Source organism: Heptranchias perlo, unplaced genomic scaffold (assembly GCF_035084215.1).
Source record: "Heptranchias perlo isolate sHepPer1 unplaced genomic scaffold, sHepPer1.hap1 HAP1_SCAFFOLD_64, whole genome shotgun sequence".
NCBI lineage: Eukaryota > Metazoa > Chordata > Chondrichthyes > Hexanchiformes > Hexanchidae > Heptranchias > Heptranchias perlo.
Window position 1 is genome coordinate 4043804 of NW_027139666.1, and position 8706 is coordinate 4052509.

An 8706-nucleotide genomic window follows, 5' to 3' on the forward strand; every position below is an offset into this window, starting at 1 on the left:
ATAACATAAAAAGCGAGTGCGCTCCATAACAATATAAAACTGCCTGATATACTGAAGAGTAAAATGATGGATTTCCTTCGGTTCTCCATCTCTGGATCCTTGCGATTCTCTCAATTGTTGCGACCCCGGAGTCCCCGGCGGACTCGACTGGCCGCTAAAATGTGCCTGGCGGTGAGGACATTGAACAGCAAAATCAGAATGAATGGAAGACAAGGCACTAACACAATATTAAGCAGGTCAAACGTTGCCCATGCGGGTGAAGTGAAAAAGGTCGGTTTCCAGACACAACCCCGGGGTACATTGTCCATTATATATTCCGGGTCAAATACAAAGTACCAGGGAATGTTTAGTAAACAGCTCAGCACACTCACCACCCCGATAACAACAGCCGCCGTTTTCTCGGTGCAATATTTTGTTTTCAGCTTCTGACAACAAATGGCCACAAATCGATCAAAGGTGAAAACCACTGTGATCCAGACAGAGGCCGTTATGGCTGATAAAACCAGGGTGAGAATGAGGCGGCACACGGGGGTAATGGTCAAGAATGAAACTGGGAAATAAACATTAACAAAGCGCCACATTATGACATCAGTGATAACGACCAGGAGATCGGCCGCCGCCATTCCCACCAGGTAGCGAGTGATACATTTGGAGAGACCGCATTTTCCTCGGGACAGGATCACAATCGCCAACAAGTTAACTGTAAGAGAGCGAAACGGAAGCAGAAAAAATTAATGATCAAACCTGGAGTCAATGTTCTAGTTTGAGAGGATCTGGGGTGAAATTTCCAGCTTTATTGCTGCATCAAACGGTGGAAACTGATTCAATGTCCTGGGCAGCGCTTTTCTACTGCCCGGAAATCTGACCAATTCAAGCCGGATTTGAGCTCCAGATGGACTGGAAAGTGAGCGAGGGGCGGGAAATTGAGGGGACAGGGGGAGGTTCTGCTGGTTTGTTGTTCTTGGTTCAGAGAGCCAACAAGGACTGGCACAAAACGGGAAAGGCCGAGATCCGCGGCGGTGTGTTTGAGGCTTCAGATTGGATTGGAAGAGGCAGCTGGATGCGAAGCCAGTGATTGAGATTTGGAGGGAGACAAGGGAAAGGACATGTCGGAGCTGGAGTGGAGTCAGGAGCAGATGGTTTGGGGAAACAAGTAAACTGAAGCAACGGATGAGGAGACAGAGGAATCATTGCAATGGGAGGAGAGGCTGGGATTCACAGGGAGAGACTGCAGCAGAGTGCTGGAGGAAATCTAATCTAAAGATCCCATTAACACAATCCAATCAATATCTTCAAAGTTTAATTTTTGTGGTTATTGTTGCCAGGGAACAGCTCGTTGGTTACATAATGTATTCAACAAATTCACTTTGCACATTCAATTAAAATTAAATTAAAATGCATTTAATAAATTAGCCTCGTTCTTTATTGAATGAAGCTGACCCATACCTTCTAGAATACAATATCCTAACAATTCAATGCGATCAAGAAATCACTGATTTTATTCTTTAAATGTACTTCGATTGTTTTTATGTATTTAGTCACTAAACAGTAAAAGGAACATTCACCCAGACAGACTGAGGACCTGATAGTGATAAACACACCAGACGGGAGAACAATAAAGCTCTCACAATCTGACAACATCCTAAAACACCTTCAAGTCACATTTCCTCTGAATAATCGTACTCGAAGTTTAAGCAGTTCATTCCGATGAATTATTCACATCGTTGCCGCTCTATCTATCTCTCCATCTCTCTCTCTCGCTCTCATTAATTCCCTCTATATGTGTCTCTCTCTCTTCTCCCATTCCTTTTCCACCCCCTCCGGTTTTCCTTCTCAGTCGCGTTCTCTATCGCTCCTCTCTATCTTTCCGCACTCTCTCTACTCTCTTTCTCAATGCCCCTTTTCAAATCCGAGTAAATCCGAACATCCTGCGCCTGCTTTCTTTTCACCAGCCTCGTGTTCCAACGATCCTATTCTCAGTGTCACTTTGTTAAATAGTTAAGCCTCTGTGAACAGTTTAATGTTTCGACAGATCATCTAAGTCTCCACCTATTCACCTACACTGTTCTCTTCATCGACAATACGTGGAATAAACAGAATAGAATGCCTCTTCCAGACGAACCTCACAAAAATTGAAATCCCTTCTACTGTAATTAAAAAGTACAGCGTTAGACGGCGGCATTGTTCAATTAACAAAACGCCAACATCACCCCTGCTACTTACGATTCACAGATCAATAGAAGGGCTCCTGATTCAAACAAGTAAAGTGCAAACTGATACAACATAACGTCAAACATTTCATTTTACAGAGAATCCATCCACAGTGAAACAGATGTGAAAGATTCAGCAGCAAACTCAGTTCAGTAGCCAGAACTCTGGAGCTGCGTCAGACACACACACAATAAAATAATATTCCATAACAGTGATAACCAATATATACGTTGAAGTCCGAGTTAAACTGAACCATGTTATTGTGGAGGGATGGTATTGCGCTGCCTCATTGTAACACTGGGACCGTGAGCTGTATCATTCTCAATCACTGAAAATACATTGATGAAAAAAAATTTCCAGGACAGGTTAGTTCCACAACATGAAACTGTTAACAGCTCCTGATGGCCTGATACCAGTTCTCAGCCCAGACACCTGATTCCAATACATTCAGTACAGAGAATAATCCAGTAACAATGCCGGGGTTGGATAATCAAAGTTCATTACAGATATGATGCAGCTCTTACAAGACTGAAAGATTAGAGACTTTAAATATTCCATCATTAAACTTATAGAACAGAACAGGCGGCTTTGTAAAACATGGTGGGAGAAAAATAACTTGCCAATACAACAGCATAGTTAACACTGATTTACAATATTCACAGATGAGTTAACGGCTTACCAAGAACTCCAATGACTGCAAGAACAGGATAGTAGATGCGTTTTATTTGTAAAATTACTGGATATCCCATTTCTGTGAGAAGCAGTGACTTCTGTTGATCAGAAAACCGCAGCTCCGGCAGGCATTCTGAGCTGATACATTTCAACATGCCCTGATTTATACAGGGGAAACATCTCCACTGACACGGTTATACCCCTGATCATTGCTATTAGTTACAGTCACCTGAACAAACACATTACATCAGCGGCTTTGTCTCCAATGTAAATAATGACGTGGATATATCACAAACATCCCAAAGTCCAGGACAGTATCTTAATGAAACCTCTCTCAGGAATAAAGTTAAAAGCTGTGCTCAGAAAGGACTGGTCCAACAACAATGAGCGGCTTCATTTACAGTTTTAATATAATTGTATTGACCATTTTCACTCCTGCCGATTCTTTTTTTAATTTGACCAATTTCTCCGTGTGCACACTGAATCCAGGGACACAAAGAGACCGGTTTCACTCTTTCCTGCATTTTCCCAGTTAAAATATGAATATTGAGTCTCTGACACGCGGACAGTTAAAGGCCACGTTGAGGATTGCAATCGAGAAATGACTGTGGATGATATTAGGGGTCGGACACTGAACGAGTTTCATTGTCATTACCTCTCCGTCATTTTACTGTAGATGTTTACCCATTTATTCCACATTGGTTGACGGTTCTAGTAAAATGGTTCTGGTGTAACAATGAGCTGAGCTCATGTCCCTATTGAACCTGCACCAAAGAGGCCCCATGTTCCTCTCACTCGTTTGCTTTCCATCCTCAGCCATTGCCATTGAAGTCCCCATTAATGTTTCTGTCCGCTCCAGACTGCATTTCTACAGCTCACTCCTGGCCGGTCACCCCACCTCCAGCTTCTATAATCGTGAACTCCTACAAAACTCTGTTGCCCGTGTCCAAACAGCCGCGCCTCACTGACCCTCACTGGCTCCCAGTTCCATATCCCTTAAATTTGAAATTGGCATCCGAGGGTTTGAATTGCTCTCTGGCCCACGTCACCCCATCTCCATCTCCAAACCTTGGCTCCCTCTTCGTCCTCATCTACAGCTGCGCTTTGGTGACATTGTCCGCAGCCATGGGTCAGTTTTACGTTGACAAAACCACGACCTCTTTTGACTCTTCCAATGACTTTGGGTTGTCAGATCGATATTCTGTTTTAGATTAGCAACAATTTCCTCCAGTTAAAAATAGGGGAGACATGATCTTTGACCCCACAATCTCCACATCCTTGCCACGGATTGCATCCCCACCCGTGGCTTTTTGATTGGTGAGTCCCTCACCATTCACCCAAACCCTTACTAACCTGCAGTGGATTCCAGCCTCCTAAGCCTGTAGTTTATTTTTATTGTTTCTTACACTTAAATCCACCAGAATCTCACTCATCGTTATTTCTCGAATCTCCTCCAGCCCTGCAACCCCTGCCAAACACTCTGTTCCTCCAGCTCTATCGGCTTGTGTATCCACAGTCTATTTGCCCGACGTTTGACAGCCGGACCTTCAACCCAAGTTCCAAAATTCCCTCCCGAAGATACTCCATCTCTCTCACCCCCTTTCAGGTGTCAGCTATGGCTCAGTGGTCGCAGTCTCACTCCCAAGTTCGAAATTTGTGAGTTCAATTCCCACTCCAGAGATTTGAACATAATCCATCGTGATACTTCTGTGCAGTATTGAAGGAGCGCTGGACTGTCGGAGGTGCCAACATTCGTATGGCACAAGAAATCGAGGGACAATCTGCCATCTCAGGTATGTGTAAATGATCCCATGGCACTATTCGAAGAAGAGCTGTGGAGTTCTCTCCGAGGTCCTTGTCAATATTTAGTCCCACACCATTATTGCTAATATCGATTTTCTGGTCATTTATCTCAGCAGTTTGTTGGAGCTTCCTGTGTGCAAATTGGCAGCTGCGATTCCAACAATACCAAACTGACTACACTTCCAAATGTACTTCGTTGATTGTTAGGCCTTTTGGGGCGTCCTGGGGTCCTGAAAGTCGCTAAATAAAGGCAAGTTTTTTCCTTCTTTCAGACCTTCCATGAAACCCATCTCTTGCTTCAGGCAAATGTCACCCTTCCTAATATCACCTTTGGCCAGGGTCCAGTTTTATCTCATTATACCTCAGTAAATGGCCTTACGATATTTATCTATAATAAGGGTGCTGTATAAATAAAATAGCTATGGTTATATTTTACCATCCTCAACTCTCTTCATCCAATTCCTGCCGGCATATAAATTCTCATCTCGTAAAGGAACCTTATCCCCTCCGTCTCACCATTTACGTCTCCTCCTTTTCCACCCTTCTGAAACCCACTCGATGACCAAGGTTTTCGCCCGTCTTCCTGATATCTTCTTATTCCTTTGGTGGCCGTCTTCACCCACTCCTCTGTGAATCCCCTTGAAAAGTTTATTACATTAATGGCGGTCTGTGAATGCGAGTTGTTGTTGACTTTCATTGGAATGTGTTCATTAGTTGTCCACTAAGAACATAAAAACATAAGAAATAGGAGCAGGAGTAGGCCAATCGGCCCACCGAGCCTGCTCCACCATTCAGTAAGATCATGGCTGATCTGATCCTAATCTCAAATCAATAGAACACAAGAAGTAGGAGCAGGAACCGGCCACTCAGCACATGGGCCCTCTCCGCCACCCACAGGGCCTTGACCGATCCGAACTCAGCTTCATGTCCAATTTCCTGCCCGCTCCCCGTAACCCCTAATTCCCTTTACTTCTAGGAAGCTGTCTATTTCTTTTTTAAATATATTTAATGATGTAGCTTCCACAGCTTCCGGGGCAGCAAATTCCACAGACCTACTACCCTCTGAGTGAAGAAGTTTCTCCTCATCTCAGTTTTGAAAGAGCAGCCCCTTATTCTAAGATTATGCCCCCTAGTTCTCGTTTCACCCATTCCTTGGGAACATCCTTACCACATCCACCCGATCAAGCTCCTTCACAATCTTATATGTTTCAATAAGATCGCCTCTCATTCTTCTGAAATCCAAGAGTAGAGTCCCAATCTACTCAACCTCTGCTCATATGTCCACCCCCTTATCCCCGGGATTAGCCGAGTGAACCTTCTTTGTACTGCCTCGAGAGCAAGTATGTCTTTTCTTAAGCATGGACACCAAAACTGTATGCAGTATTCCAGGTGCGGTCTCACCAATACCTTATATAACTGCAGCAATACCTCCCTGTTTTTATATTCAATCCCCCTAGCAATAAAAGCCAACATTCCGTTGGCCTTCTTGATCACCTGCTGCACCTGCATACTAACTTTTTGCTTTTCTTGCACTGGGACCCCCAGATCCCTTTGTACTGCAGTACTTTCCAGTTTCTCGCCATTAAGATAATAACTTGCTCTCTGATTTTTCCTGCCAAAGTGCATAACCACACATTTTCCAATATTGTATTACATCTGCCAAATCTCCGCCCACTCACCCAGCCTGTCTATATCCCCCTGTATGTTTTTTTATGTCCTCCTCACTCTCTACTTTCCCTCCCACCTTTGTATTATCTGCAAACTTTGATATGTTACACTCGGTCCCCTCCTCCAAATCGTTAATATAGATTGTAAAGAGTTGGGGACCCAGCACCGACCCCTGCGGAACACCACTGGCTACTGGTTGCCAGTCCGAGAATGAACCATTTATTCAAACTCTCTGCTTCCTGTTAGATAACCAATCCTCCACCCATGCCAGAATATTACCCCCAATCCAGTGATTCTTTATCTTGAGCAATAATACTTTATGTGACACCTTGTCGAATGCCTTCTCGTAGTCTAAATACACTCCGTCCACTGGTTCCCCTTTATCCACCCTGTACGTTATGTCCTCAAAGAACTCAAGCAAATTTGTCAGACATGACTTCCCCTTCATAAAGCCATACTGACTTTGTCCTATTAAATTGTGCTAATCCAAATGTTCCACTACTGTCTCCTTCATAATAGACTCCAAAATTTTACCCACCACAGATGTTAGGCTAACTGGTCGATAATTTTCAGCCTTCTGCCTACTACCCTTTTTAAATAAGGGTGTTACATTAGCAGTTTTCCAATCTGCCGGGACCTTTGCCGAGTCCAGGCAATTTTGGAAAATTATTACGAAAGCATCCACAATCCCTGCTGCCACTTCCCTCAAGACCCTAGGATGTAAGCCATCGGGTCCAGGGGATTTATCCGCCTTGAGTCCCATGAATTTACTGAGTACCAATTCCTTAGTGATTTTAATCGTATTTAGCTCCTCCCCCCCTCGAGCACCCTGTTTGTCCAGTGTTGGGATATTCTTAGTGTCCTCTACCGTAAAGACTGAAACAAAATATTTGTTCAGCATTTTTGCCATCTCCATGTTTCCCACCATTAATTTCCCGGTCTCCTCCTCTAAGGGACCTACGTTTGCTTTAGCCACCATTTTTCTTTTTATTTAACAATAGAAACTCATGCGATCTGTTTTTATATTTTTTGCGAATTTATTTTTATAATCTATCTTCCCTTTCTTAATCAACCCTTTAGTTACTTTTTGCTGTCTTTTGAAGACTTCTCAATCTTCTATCCTCCCACTAAGTTTGAAACCTGTGGAATTCTCTACCACAGAAGGCTGTGGAGGCCAAGTCACTGAATATATTTGAGAAGGATATTTTTCTACATACAGAAGGCGTCAAAGCGTATGGAGAGGGAGCGGGAATATGGTATTGAGAGTGAGGGTCAGCCATGATCATATATAATGGCGGAGCAGGCTCGAAGGGCCGAATGGCCGACTCGTGATCCTATTTTCTCTTTTATTATCACTGGGCACGCGATCCAGCCCCGGGATGGGAGCCATTTCAAACGCGCGTGCGTGCTTCCATTTCTTTGTATCGTGTGCAGAGCGTTCGGTTTTTCTCGAGGAAATGAAACCCTTTCCTGTCCTTGTGTGCAAAGATGAGTTGAGGACAAGAAAATGTTTTCAAAATTCGAAACATAAAGCGTTTGGAAAAACGGGGGATTGAACCCGGGATCTCATACATGCAAAGCATGGGTTCTTCCACTGAGCTTCATCCCCACAGCAAAACCACTTCAAATTTAGAATTAAAAAGTCGGCTTCCGCTCTGTCTCTCCCGGACAACGAGATGCCAAGTCGTCAAACTTGCTCCAAATGTTAAACCTCTGCTTCAGTTCACGGGGTTTCTGCTCCTCTTTACTTTGAACTTTCCAAAAAAAAGTTAGCGGAAATAAAAAGATACAATTGCCAATAGTCAGTGACGAGGCTGACATCCAAACTCTGAATCATAACGTGAGATCAATGAATGACACAGCGTCAAACAAGAGCTGGGACTGCTCGCTCGATATTGCACTGTCACACATTCCAGTCAGTTTGCGGCGGCGATGAGCTGAGCTGCTGAGGGGACCGTGAGATGAAGTCCTGCTCCGGGGCAATTTCATGCTTGTGGAGCCTCAGAAGATGGAACTCGCTGCGCTCAGAAAGTGCGATTCGCCTTTCCGTGCGCAATTCTGATGAAAAATAGCTTTGGAGATGCTGGAGATTGAACCCAGGACCTCATACATGCGAAGCATGCGCTCCACCACTGAGCTACATCCCCATATAGAATCAATTCCTACCCAAGGAAATAAGAACTGATTGTCCTCATTTTATGAGACCACCCATGGTGGGTCTGCCACGTGATAGATTATTTCCAGTTTCAAAGATTGGGGAGGAGCAGGGAACAGGCGTTTCGACGACACAGAGGTAAGAATAGTCTGGATGTTCGGCGGTTCTTCATTTCCCAGAGAGTAGTGAGTCTCTGG

At 44.1% G+C, this 8706-nt stretch overlaps 1 non-coding gene across 1 annotated transcript; it reads right to left on the reverse strand.

Annotated features, from left to right (window-relative positions):
• Nucleotides 1–8429: 8429 nt before the first annotated feature.
• On the reverse strand, nucleotides 8430–8501 carry trnaa-cgc (transfer RNA alanine (anticodon CGC)). Its single transcript has one exon. It is a non-coding gene; the product is annotated as a tRNA-Ala (tRNA).
• Between the last annotated feature and the right edge of the window lie 205 nt (nucleotides 8502–8706).